A 14,123-nucleotide genomic window follows, 5' to 3' on the forward strand; every position below is an offset into this window, starting at 1 on the left:
CGTGTCTCTATTTCCCACAGTGCTGGGTGTCAGAGCCATTTCAATGCTCGTGTTCACTCGATGTCTTTCTGCACTGACAGCTGTGTGTTACACATTGCTTTTCAGGAGGTGGACCACCAACTCGCTCCACGTCACCAGCCACACAAACGGTCGGTGCAGTGGCAGACAAAATGGCCACGCGTTCTAAAAATCAGAATGACTTGGATGGGGCAAGCCACCTGCCGATTATGCACGGCATCGATGACACGGGGTATGTTTATGCTGCAGGTGTTTACAAACCTTCCATCTTTAGGGGAAAAAACTGCGTGAATCTGAGCTGCACTGCTGTAAGGGGTGGAGGGGGGGGCTGATTGAAGTAAATGTTTTGTGTGAATGCATTTTGCCACCAAAGAAAGAACGTCTGTCAGCCACATTCGGGTGCTGAGACTTTTTGCGCAGCTCTGAGAGCCCACCTGTAGGCTTTGTCGGGCCCATTTTACCTCTGTATGTACTATGGCGGCAACACTTAGTGGGAACACGGGAGCGAGTGTCGTGAGCTACTACTAGAGCATCCTAACGGCGCTTCACGGAAACAGCGCGCACGCGCATTGCGGGAGAGTACAACTCTCGTCACGCACATTGCGTCATCAGGCGACAGCGCGTCATCTGCTACTTGCGAGCTGCCACCGCTCAAGAAGCAGTCGACGTTGTCAGTGGCCGCCGTGAAAATAAATACGGCGGCACTGGAAAAAAGTTCAGATATTCCTTTTACACGCAAACAAAATGGTCGATGCAGGGAAGCAAGAACAAATCGCGGTCTTTTTCTACGACACGCACCGTCATTCTCCAGCCATGAAGATAGCTAGCACGACCTTCTCGCTAGCACGCTAGCTTCTCTGGTCAGTTCGGCGGAGGCACTGGGTGGTGCTAAGCGTGAACGGACCGAGCTTTTCGCTCAGCTGAAAAAAGAAATATCCCACTTCAAAAGTGAGACCTCTTTAGCATGCGTTCCTTAACGCTTGTGTTTCTGACCTTGATTCGTTATTATGGACACCTCACATTATGGACGATTTTTCTGGGGAACGGAGGCGTCCATATCGACGAGACATGTCTGTACACAAAAGACCTGTCTACAAGAGCACGTGGACAGCTTCTTGTAGGCATGACTGAGGTTACTGTATCAAATGGCGGGAAAAGGCGAGAATTCCAGCTGAACTGGCATCCGCGTTTCCTGTGGCTTGCCTACACTTAGACGTACAAAAAGGCACCTTCTGCAAGGTCTGCGTACTATTTTCTAAGAAATCCAGAAGAGACAAAGGTTCTCATGAAACTGCGTAGAGCCTTGTCGCTTCACCCTTTACGATGTGGAGGGGATAAGCACACTTGATTAGAAAACCAAGCAAAAAGAGAGTAGCACAAAGATGCAACAAATGTGGCACAGTCATTTTTGGAAGTGACTCATGGAAGAACAGACAGCACTCTTCAGCTGAACAAGCAAGCGAAGATTGAATGAGAAAAAAAAAACAAGGCAAAACTGCAGACAATTATCAAAACAGTTCTTATTTGAGGAGGCCCGCAAGAAATCGCACTCAGGACAGAGATGCCAGCAGGCTTACACTGGAAGAAACTGCAAAAAATGACTGATATTTTAAAGCATTGCTGCACTACAGTGCGAGGAGGGTGATCAGACTCTTGTCGAGCACATAAAATATTTTGGAGGAAATGCCCTCTACGCAAGCCCAACGATTCAAAATGAGTTGATTGTGATAATCGGCAAGCAAATACAAGGTGGACTCGTTCAAGCTGTGAACAAGTGGCACCGATGGCACCGCTGACAACATGCACACTGAGCAGTTCTCCCTGTGTGTATGGTACGTGGAGCATGAAACGATAGACATCAAAGAATATTATCTCGCTTTTGTTCCACTTACGGACCTCAGTGGATCAGGTCCAGCGAAAACGCTAAAAACTGAGCTTGTTCACCTCGTTCTAGATCTTGACTGTTTGAGAGGTCAAGGCTATGATGGAGCCGTTGTCATGAGTGGTTCATTTCGTGGAGCGCAGGCCCCAATTCGCGAAGCGTATCCTTTAGCAGTGTATGCTCTTTGCATTCAATAAACCTTTGCTTGTACGATGAGTCTAAAGTAAGCGACATCCGCATGTTTGTACTTCAGAAGCTCCTCAAAAAAGAAAAAAAAAAGCTATATTCTGCTATGTTCTCAAGGAGCACGTCGAGTTTTCACCGCGCCCATTTTCATGCCTTCACAGGTACTGCGAGGCTGGGTGGGTTGAGTAACACGAAGCCGTGATGCTCTTCAGGGAAGCGCTGCCAGACATCGTCACTAAAAAACTACGGATGACGATTTGGCTTGGAGAAAGCGAAGGTCCCAAGTTAGAATTAGTTTACCTATATCCTGCAAATACACAGCAGCTATTATTTCATGTTGTTAATACTCTGCATTTCTTAAAGCGTGTTTGCAATAACTGGCTCAACCAGCAGAACGCTTGAAGAGAGGAACAGCGCTAAAGACAGTACAAAGGGAAGACTAGACACAAGCAGCGCTGACTGCCAACTTTGGACTTGTACGGACAGCAGCTGCAAGGGCTGCCTCCAGCGAACGAATATGCTCTATGCATCCTTGAGGTAGTGGAAGGTCTGCCGACGAGTACACTGCGAAGGGTGGACCCTACCAATGGGGTGAAACTCCTTCGTGATAGAATTTCAGACTGTTCCTGTCGGACAAAGAGGGTGGTTTTGCCGTCTTGCCCTCTTCGAGCTACGACGACAGGGTGACCTCTGCCACTTCGGCAAGGCCAGTATCCGGCCGGCTAGTATAAAGATGCGAGGAAGGCGTCCTCACACATTTGGCGGAGTTCATAAAGGAGGGGGCCTTTCGCTCAAGATTTTCGTCGCAGCGAAAACCCACAAAGAAGGCTGCTCGTTCCGGGCTATCGTAACCAAAAGAGGGGACTTGGCAGCGACAATTGGGAGCATTCTTTCAGGCATCCCTGTCCCTGCTACCTTTCGACAACCCCTACCTCGTAAGGTCTGCACGTGAAGTCGCCACGTTCCTGGAGACACTGGACGCGCAGAAAGTGACAGCGTTGTCGGTAGACATAAAGGACCTTTACTATTCACTGCCTCAACAAGACCTTATCGATGCTGTCGAGGAGGCCATTGACAGGTACGGGCCAGTGCCTTTTCAGAACTCCTGTAGTACAACCATAAGCAGGTTTCTCGATTTGCTAAGGGTCTACCAGAATTCTTCACTGGTGGAAGTGCAAAGTGATCACTATGTGCAAAAAAACTGGTGTTTGTATTGGTTCCTGCGTGGCACCAGTTCTAAGTGACATTTCGTTGGCCAACTTGGACCGCACCTTGGATGTGAACCTCCAATGCTGCAATGCCGATGATTCGCTATGTCGATGATTTCCTACCGACCTTTGTGTCCCCATGTGAGCAGTATCACCAGTGTGCCAATGCCATTTTTTTTTTCAGTTTTTAGCACCACACTTGGTCAGTACACCATAACCCGAGAAACTCTTGTCTACCTCTGAGTTGAGGTTCCTTGATCGCATGCTTAGCTTTCAAGCTGATCACGTTTGCTGGCAATACTCCCCACGGTCAAGTTAAGGGCATGCTGCCCTTTACCTCTGCACACTCAAAAGCTGTAAAAAGGGGCATTGCTCTTTCTGCAATGAAAAATGTGTTGTTTGGCTCATGTACCCACTTGACTGAGCCCAGCCTTCAGAACCAAGTTCAGAGGCTGCGCTCAGCTGGATACCCTGATGGGCTGCTTCGTAGCCTCGCAGAAATGCTGCTGTTAGAAAACCGCAAGAGTGCTGGGAGCAAATCCCAACCTGAGGAACCCCGTCGTGGAACCGCCGTTATCCCGCAAGCTCATCAGGTGTTGCTCAGGATTGAGAAAGCGGCCGCTCGAGTGGGGGTACAGGCACGGCACGGCACAGACTACCAAGCTTATTTGCTGCAGAAAAAAAACACTTGTAGCGGTTTTTTCTGCACCAAATTGGCTTGGTAGTCTGTGCCGTGCCGTGAATAACTGAGAATGAAAAGCCAGCTGCAATGTAAAGCGTGCCAAACGTTACGTCAACTGCAGCGTAGGTGTGGTGTATGAAATCGAACCGTCAAGCGGCCGGTCCTCTGTCGGCCAGACAGGACGGTGCATCAATGATCGCCTAAGGGAGCACGCGTACTGCCTAAAACAGGGCACGGGCACCTTGCTTCGCACTGTTCAAAGCGCAGTGGGTGCACGCCGGCCTTTGAGAGTTGCCATACTAAGGTGATACTGAGAACAATGCATGCGAGATATTCAAAGCACCAGTCATACACCAAAGGGGAAAAGATCGAATCGGCAGTCCTTCGTTGGATTTAATGGACAAGGGGATTAGGTATCTCGCTTCATAACTGCCATATCTATTTTTTGTATATGTTCTGTGGGCACTTCCTCTATCCTTAATCCTTGCCATTAGCACCAAGGAACAGAATAGAATAGCAGAAAAACTCGCCGTCGTTATTCTCACTGCTCTCGTGCAGCACCGAACTGCCCTGCCGAGAGACTCTACCCACAACGGGTTCGAGAGCGAGCCACGACTCTCGCTGAGAGTGTACGTTGTCAGTCACTTCACAGGGAAGCGATACCTTCCATAGTACAGGGGTTTATTACGCGGACAACCACGATACAAACACTACACTGCACTACGCACCTAGCCCCTGGGGCATATACAGCCGTCAGCGTGTGCCCAGCCCGTAGTCGGGCAGCAGTTAGCGTCCCGCAACGCTCGCTGACATAGGGGAAGGGGGCTCTCTGTGGCCGCTACCCATTTCAAGCCACTGGACTCGACCAGGCGGCATCGGCGCTCGTCCGCTGACCCTAGACGGCGCAAGCCGTCACATCGCCGACGCGGGGGCAACCCACCAATGAGTGGAATATGCCCGCGGAGGCTCGCCGGACATCCTAGATAAACGCACTGACGCAAATCAAGGCATGCGCAAATCGACACGGTGAGTGCCGTGACCCACGGAAGTGGGAAACAACGGCCAATGCAAGAAACGGCTAGAAGTGGCTGAAGGGCAGTTACGTACCGTGCGATCGCTGCGCGTCCCAAGGGCGGTCTCTGCGGGGAGTCTCCTGCGCGCATCCCCCGTCGCCTCGTAGGGAGAGGAGGGAGGCGCGCGATGATAGCCCTCGCCCCACCAAGGAGGAGGACGTCGGCAGCGCCTCCTCGGCCCGATTGGAGGGGCTTGGCCCCCACATCTCCTTCTGAAAAAAGTGGTTAAAAGCCCCCTTTCTTTTCAATAGAACTTTAGTTGGCAGTCAGCGCTGTGTGCGTCTAGTCTCCCCTTTGTCCTGTGTTTAGCGCTGTTTTCCTCTTTAAGCATTACGTATCAACAGGCCCGCGTTACCCCCCTTTTATAGAAGAATGCCATTGGCTGCTGCTGCCAATGATAACCTGCCAGTCTCCTTTGTCAGTCACTCCCACTGTCCTTTATCGCTTCCTCCATCCTGTCATCTGCGTGTTGCCACTCTTTACACTCTGGTTCACTTTTTACACTCTGGTTCACTTTTTATTTTCTTTTTGTTCACTTTTCCACACTTTTTCGTTAAATCTGAGCACCTTTGCAATAACTCGCTTTCTTGAATAGTTTAAAATAGCCCACCAGACCACTGCATGACTAACACAAATGCTTGGAGCAACGTCCAGGTCACTACACACATTTGGAACATGGAAGCGTTTCATGAAGTTTGTCTGCACGGCAGCTGCATTTCCTTACAGCCAAACATTCACACTACCGACGGGCTGGGCTCTAAGACGCGCTTTTCCATCAAAAAAACAGTTTGGCTGCTCTACACTGTTTGAAAATTCTCTTTAAACACACATTGAAATGTATTTATTGGGCCACGTTGGGACGTCTTGCCTGAGCAATTCGGATAACATCAATGTATATGAGAAAATTGCCAGAGTTGTACCTGTTGTACTTAACAGCCTCATGTAAGAGCATGTCAATTTTTCATAAATCGCCGTCTCTCAAGTTTTATCTTTGTTTTTGTTGTGTCACACTTAAATTGCGTCAGGCAGACTTAATTCAATGGTGAAGCTGTTTATCAAATCATAATTTTTCATTCCTGCAGTTAAGGGGACACGCGGGTCAAAAAATCGCCATTTTTTCGAAATATGTTGTTTTTTTGTTTTCACTTGCATTATCATCTTTGACTATCCCTCTTTCATGGTAAAAAAAAAGAAAACGAAATACGAACGAGAACTTAGTGAAAATCGTGTCTGAATGACTCGCGGTAAGCCTAGAAATCACGCAATCAAGCCGAATTTTGGGTCTTGGAGAGTTTTTGCTGCACGGCAGCGCGGCTGGCCGCCATTTCAGTCACTTGAGAGAGGTAGACAAAGCCTTCTTCTCTCAATCAAACCGCTTGCCAGCTTCGTATCTCCGCGTAAAAATAAAAAAATAATATTTCTTCCCACTTGTTTTGGGAGCTCCCAGGGGAAGTAAGTCCCCGTGATAGTTTCGCCATCAATGTGAAAGCGGTACTCGCTGCACGCGCGGTTGGCATCGGACACGATCAGCTGTGCAAGTTTTGTGCTATTCTTGGTCTACCAAAACCACTGCACCAAAAGACGTTCCACAACATTGCCAAGAAAGTAAAGTTCATGCCGCGGCCACAGAAGTCGTCTCTGACAACCATGCTGAAGCAAGGCAAGTAACTGTGTTGCAAACTGGTCAGACTGACGTCAGTGCGATGTTTGATTGTACTTGGCAGAAACGAGGACACAAAAGCCAGAACTGTGTTGGCACTGCCATTTCTCTCGACACTGGTCTCTGCCTGGATTTTGAGGTGCTGTCAAACTACTGTCAAGATTGCAGCCACCCCCAAAAGCTTGATTAGCAAGAGGAGGAAGTGTGGCAAGCCTTTCATGCCCCTGTGTGTGAAAAAAATGACTACTCATCCATGGAGACAGAAGCAGCACTGTGCATATGGCACAAGACGGTATCGTACAACCTGCAGTTCACTGTAGTGGAGACTGCCACTGCTCTCCCGGTGTTGTGGTTCAACAGGGGCCACACTAGCTTTGAGCAAGTTCTCCAAGAACTGGGAATCTTCCCTTCAGAAGAACTGGTTAGACTAAGCAGTGCAAGTGACCAGCGGAGGATCAGGCAGATGTCTGCCAGGCTGACTGCTGCAGCTAGGTCCCATCGCCACAGCCTGGTGAAATGGGCCTGTACCGAGGACTCCACCCGCAAGAACCCTGAGGGTGCAACTTATGCAGCAGGAGCGTTCTAGTTTTAGTACCTCAATGTGGACATTTCAGACTATATCCCCACCAAGTTTCATGTTGTTTGAGCAAGAATTTCTGAATCTGCCAAAGAAATAAACTTTCAATTGCGTTTTTCTCAGTTTGATGTTTTTGCCCGTTTTCTGAGTTTGTGCACACTTATTTTCCCACTTAAGTTGTTGTATCACGATGAAATTTTGCACAGATGTTCATTATAACACGTAGAGTGCACAAATCTTGTTCATTATGCAATTTGTGTCCTTAGATATTTCTGACGGTCATAAAACAAAAATATACAGAACAAGAAAAGGCACACTACCAGTCATTTTTTTTTTGTGGTGAGGAAAATGATGATGAGGCTCTTTCAGGTAGATTTGTGCACTCTGCAGATTCTAAGAAACTACCTAGGCTATTTTAAAAGCTTCAGGAAAATTTTTTACTACAAAAGAAAGTGTGCACAAAAAAACCATTTTTCTGCAAGTCATGCTGCATAACATTTTATCCGGAGCAGCTATTCAAAATCTGATTGCATATATGACCAGAGGAGCTCAATCTCTACAAGATGTGAAAATTTCAGCCTCCTAACTTCATTATTAAAAAAAAAGTTGTTTGGAGCAGCATGTCCCTTTAAGAGTACCGAGAAAATGCCGACCATACCCACTTGGGGGGAGATTGGCCAAGATTGGCGAAACAAGAAATCCACCGTTCGCTGTAATCTTGGCCAAACTTCCTAGAACGAGAAGGACACGTCACAGCGTACGCCATGCCAAGGTGATGTCAAAGGATTACCACTTCCAAAAAAAAAAAAAAGAAGGAAACTGATGCAGTGAAGGTCGTTGCGGCAGCGAAGAAGAAGCAAATCGGCTGCAATCGTGGGCCTAAACCGTCCTGATGATCGTGAAGGTTGCCAATAGCTTCGCTACCTTCAAGTCTTACGTGTTAGTGCGAGATTCCTTCATTCTTTTAATCAGTGTTTACAGCCCTCAGGTATTCTTTTTCATGTCTTTTTCTGTATATGGGATGCTCGAGCAAGAGAGAGAGGCTACTGAACACGAATGCGAGCAGTGTGCTTGTAGAATTCGACCGTTGTATGGGACAATTCAATGGGTACGTTTAACTGTTGGCATCTGTGTGCCATCATAAAGAATAACATTATTGGTTTCCCTGTCGTAGATACACGTTGTAGACGTCGTTGGTAGAAATTATTTCCATTTATGTAAAATTTTTGATGCCTATATTGACAACGTTGGAGGCCTAAAACGTAGTTTTGCCTGCCGATTTTAGACGCCTAAAATGTGCTTTTTTAATGCCAAAAAAATTCGGCCTCTATACATCACACAGAATCGTTAAGACCCCAAAAACTCTAGCTGTGCTCACAGCAAAAGAAGACATTGCACAGCAACTTCATACTTGTTAAACCTATCTGTTAAACCTGCAGAGGCAATGGCCATAGCTTGCACCACTGCGATCAACCATACCACACAAAAGTCACACTCTAATACACCCGTTGCCTATATACCAAGCTGGATTAGCACCACCCAAGGCTCTACCCATCCTCCAAAATCTTCCAAGGAGGAGACATCGAAATTCTCACATTCTGGCCCACAGGCCCTTTGAACAATGCAGCACATGCCACTGCCCGCCAACTTCAATTCCGGGCATCCTCAACTTCAAGACGACACAGTCTGAGCAGCACAGAACCACCCACTCCCATTGACCCTATTCACAACTCTATACTCCCCCACTACATGCACAAGAACATATCCTCCCCCACATCCCTCACTGCTAAGCTGTCAAGCACACATACTCTGCAGCCTGCCAACCGAAACCTTTCACAACCCCCCCAGTCCTCTCACACACCCCAGGATCCCTCTTTTCACCTAACTGCCCACACTGCACCCCACCTGTCACAACACACCATCTCGTCTGCTGCTCAAAAAACCCACGAGCAGTGGGAGTCTGTGTTGACCAGCTAAGCTGAAACAAGCCCTGGTAACGCGAGCCCTGGATTCAGTGAATGCTCACGGCCTCCTGTACATGGGAGGCTGACCGCAAATAAATGCGTATTCCTCCTCACGCAACCCAGCAAACTCAAAAGAAGCGACATTCCACCCACGCATCAGCACACGCGGTGGTCACCAAAATAGCTTCTTAGGCACTGAATGAATCGTCATGGGGAATACGAGAGGAACATAAAGGTGGTAAAGTACAAAAGCAACAGCTTACATTGCGGCCCAAAGCGTGCCAGTGCTGCAAAGTCCCATTGGTGCCACCGTTGCATGTGGCCTGGAAGCACTGGGAAAGCGCCAACGTCACTTGAGAACTGAACTCCGCCAAAGGGTGGCTCGTCCTCTGCGCTGCACACAAAAAGGCAAAAAAAAAAAGTGCCATTTCACCCTGTGGGGACAAATTTCGGGTTGAGGAGAAATTATTCCGCACTAAAAGCAAAAAGTTGTCCAAAGATAAAGTCAAGAAGAGAATGAAGAGATGTCTCAAAAAACAAAAAAGAACTTCACTCTGGGTTGACGAGTTAGACGGCAGGAGCAGTGAACTTTCATCTATCTGCTCAGCCTATCATTGAAGAGCCATCCCAACATCGAGTCTGAACACCACTTATGCACCAGAAAACACATCACAAAATCGACAATGTGTTCCCCTTGAAAGAATGTTTATACGCAGGCAGTGCCCAAGTGGCTACTTCAAGCTGCTGTGAGAGACATTTTTTGTTCAGATTTGCCAAGGCCCTGAGCCCACACAAAGCCACATTCCAAGTTTCATCCCTTAGGGGCACAAGCTAAATGATGCTGCGGTGGCAACTGTGGCGATATCTTCAGACTGCAATCTTTACTCCAGACTTTCTCATGAAACTGAACTGAATTTATTATGGAATGTTATGACCAGTGGAGGATGCCAAGAAACCTCATACCAGAGTGCCCAATTTTAAAGACACAAGGGCATCTTCAACTTCCTCATACAGTCGGAACACAGATATACTGAACACGCATATATCGAATTATTGTCTATAGCGAACAGTCTGAACGTCCCCTTGGAAATCCCATGCAAAAATATGGCGCTGTTGTACGCGTGTATCGAGCTCCTGATCACGGGCACATTCGATATGTCAAACGCTGCTCCGCAAGTTACCGTTTGTCGCGACTTCGAAGAGCTCTGTGATGTGCAGAGATTCCAGATAAGCTTTGGACTGGACTATTTTACATTTCGAATTATTGACATATCGAACTTCTTCACGATCCCCTTGGAGTGCAATATATGCGTCCTCGACTGTATAAGTGCCCTCAAACATTGTTGAGACAGTGCCTGAGGAGATACTGCAAGCCCAATTTGATCTGTTAATGAGTTTTTTCCCCACATGCAGACAGGCGGAAATAGTGAGAACATCCCGCCACATTGCCACTATCACCAAACTCTTATGAACGTCTTCCACGGCAATATTTCCACTGCTGCAGCAAAAAAAGCACCTGTGGTCACTTACAGAGATGAAGGTATTTTCTGGGGTAGCGATTCTGCACCCAGCAAGAAAAGCTAACCCGCCGAATGTAAAATGTGGTTTATTTTATTTCCGATTAAGCAGCGAAGTATTCTCACGATTATAATTTTTAAAAAAAAGGCCACAAATGCATTTTTTCCACAAAATCTTTGTGCAAATAGGTGGTGCGGAACACACAAATATTTCGAATGTCCGTGACAACATTGTTCCAACCGCAGTATGATGTTAGTCGAGTCTAGTAAAGCCCCAATTATGCGTCAGCCAGCCTAGGCTTCATATATACAGGGCGTGTTTTAATGCAAACCGAGCCCGAACTGGCAAGATGACATCCCCTGTGTGGCCTCTTTCTAGCGCAAGTCCCCTGCACTTCATGCTACACGTCATAAAACTCTAGAAGCAAATGCGCTTGGTGCAATATTCCCCCCGTCTAATAACGCACGCGGTACTTGGCAAGGTGCACTTTTTTTTTCTATAACGGGAAAGCTTTTTGGCATCTCCCTTCCTGCCAACTTAAACAAGCGCGAACCCGGGGAGAATGAGGGCAGAATTACATAACGCTTTGTTTCTGCAGCGTATGAGGAAGCCGTGGCAGCGAAGCTGCGGCGTGCGCCAGAGCAACCCGGGCTGTGCGAAGTGCAAGTCACGGTGGATGAGGCGCCGGCCGAGGGTTCTAACTCGTACAGTGGTGATCTCGCTAAGGGTGAACACAGGAGCGTGTGGCTACCGGTACTATCAGAGCAGCCTACCGTGCGCAGCGCGAAACATCACGCATGCGCTGTGCGTCCCGAGTGATATTTCGCTTTCAGCACGCACATCCCGTCGTCGGAGCGTCTGCTCGTCGTCTGCTGTGTTGCGTCTCGTCGGCTAATGGTAGCTTGTTTTGATCCGCGATGCCTGGATTCTTGCATGAAAACGCCCAAATATAAAAATGTAAAGGATGATAGTTTTCTTCTGCATATTGAATGAAGGTCGTAGCGCCTGCGCCACCTTTGAGTGACCACCGTCGAAGCCTTGAATTGCGTGCTACTATATGCATTTAAAAGACTTTTTGTAAGCACTTGCAAAAATAAAGTGCTGTTAAAATCTGCGTGATGTATTGAGTCTGTTTAAAACAAGTGGGCGAGGTACGCTGCTGTGCCGAAACCACTGTATTGGAGGTAATGAACGAATCACCGCTCACACGGAAACATTTTTCATCTGGATTGTAGTTTCACTGATCCATACAGTGGCTGATAGATCCACCGCTACACGCGCGATAAACATAGTAGACGACGCAGAGACGCTCCGATGACGCTGTGCGCGTGCTGAAAGAATAGTCTCGCTCGGCACGCACGGCGCATGCGTGATGGTTCGCGCTGAGCATGGTAGGCTGCTCTGATAGTACCGGCGGCCACGCGCTCCCGTGTTCACCCTTAGGGAGATCACCACTGTACGCCCAACAAATGCCGTGGTTGCGACTCAAAACCTGCCGAGTTCGGCAACAGGGTGGACTGATTTTTGCTGCGCTACTAGTGTCACAGGTCTCTTGTACAAATAAAAGCGTAGCTTATTTAGTGGCCCCTAGTAACGATGACTCACGTGATCTGCGTAATCAAGCTTGAAAAATAAAAAAACTATCATGCGCCGTACGGAGTAGCGTCCAGCGGAATGAGCGCTTACGACCGCCAAGCCGAGACGCACGTGACCACTCGCTGCTGCGACGTGTAATTTGCGCTGTCATGCTTTTGTCAAATTGGAAAATAATCTTGGTCTCTTTTTTATTTTTGCCTGCTCAAAGCAGCTCTGAGCAGCTCCAAGCAGCTCCGTATTTTATTTGCCCATAGAACATCTATGGCGGGAGCAGTTTTGGGCTGCCTGGAACTATTCAGAGCTGCTCTGAGCAAGCAAAAAAAAAGATACCTTCTGTTTCAAGACAAGCGTTCTTCAGCCTGTCAACGCACCAAGCCGAGACGCACGTGACCATTCGCTGCTGCGACGTGTAATTTGCGCTGTCATGCTTTTGTCAAATTGGAAAATAATCTGTTTCAAGATAAGCGTTCTTCAGTACAACTGCCTGTCAACGCTTACAGCGGCATTCACCTGACCCCTAATCTAACCTGTTGCCGCTCCTTGTCGAGCGACAACATGCTGCCTCGATGAAGTTTGCTGAGACAAATGGCAGCTGAAGTTTACCGCTTGCTTGTCCAGTTGTTGACTCCACGCAGAACCCATTGAAGACTGCGTACCAAACTTAAAACTGGGATTATGAAATCCGCTGTTGACAAAACAACTCCGGCACGTGAACTTGATGCGGCGAGGCGAGCAGCGAGTGCTGCGAGTGCCGCGACTTTTCGGCTGCGGCTGGATATCGGATTGCTATGGCTGATGGTACGTTGGTACGGCCATAAGCATCTCTGATGTGCAGTCATGCGCATGTCATGCGTGTCATGAAGCTGCGTTTGTCCATCAGCCGCTACGGTGCTGTTTCACTGCCACAAGTAAACAAAACATGCCTTTTTTTCTTCATATGCGTCAGTGGGCGGAACATCTCATCTGCGTCAGTGGGCGGAATAAAACTTTGTTACTTAATTTACACTACGTTTCGGTTTCGTTTCCAATGCACGTAGTGTGTACTAAACCTGGCAAAAATTTGCCCCGCTGCAGGATTTCTGCAGTTTGACGAAATGTTCTGAGCGGTTTTTTCTTCTCTACTGCTGAACAAAGCAGTACACAAATAGGAGTGTAAATTTCGAGTTAAAATTAAACCGGTGCGAGCTAGGTGTTTCTGTGGTTGCACCAAACCGTAAAGTTACCGACTCCAAACCCCTCCGCGAATAGCTGTCGAATTCGTAAAGAGCTGTACATACTTTCTATGGTAAGATTAAAGAAATGGATTAAAGCGCACGCTAACTGACAGCCCGTTTTGTTCGGAAGTAGCCTTCTATAGAATTGTTTTGTTTGTCAAATTTACGTGCCCCGTCGCGCATTGGACATTTTGCCCCCCCCCCCCCCCCCCCCCCCCACGCATAAATTTCTGCGGGTGACCATGGGTCATCAAATCGCTCCTCCCACCTTCCTGCAAGCTATTATCACATATGAACAGTCAGGGAAAGCTCTGGTGCTAAATTTGTTCGACTATATCTTTTCCACAGCTTTTTCTCACACATTGAGACTGAAAATAATGTCTGATGAAGAGATTTTGAATGCTGCGCACCAAAGCCCGTTAAGAAATTAATGTGGGCTGTACTTCAGTACACCTTAAATGATTAAATCACAGATTAATATTTTACGTCTTCTCTGGTTCAGCCCAATTCACACAATTTAGGAAAGCGTTCTAGCAGCGTTCGTT

At 47.7% G+C, this 14,123-nt stretch overlaps 1 long non-coding RNA gene across 2 annotated transcripts in view; it reads right to left on the reverse strand.

The window, feature by feature from the left end:
- Positions 1 to 13,101, reverse strand: part of LOC144144149 (uncharacterized) — an 86,983-nt gene extending 73,882 nt beyond the window's left edge. For both annotated transcript variants that reach the window (XR_013317169.1, XR_013317170.1), the window contains exons 1-3: positions 12,968 to 13,101; positions 9,514 to 9,644; positions 5,084 to 5,261 (exon numbers count right to left, since the gene is read on the reverse strand). This is a non-coding gene — a long non-coding RNA (uncharacterized LOC144144149). The remainder of the gene's footprint in view (positions 1 to 5,083; positions 5,262 to 9,513; positions 9,645 to 12,967) is intronic.
- Between the last annotated feature and the right edge of the window lie 1,022 nt (positions 13,102 to 14,123).

This window comes from Haemaphysalis longicornis, unplaced genomic scaffold (genome assembly GCF_048455015.1).
Source record: "Haemaphysalis longicornis isolate Haplotype H1 unplaced genomic scaffold, Haemaphysalis longicornis Haplotype H1 scaffold_63, whole genome shotgun sequence".
NCBI classification, from domain to species: domain Eukaryota; kingdom Metazoa; phylum Arthropoda; class Arachnida; order Ixodida; family Ixodidae; genus Haemaphysalis; species Haemaphysalis longicornis.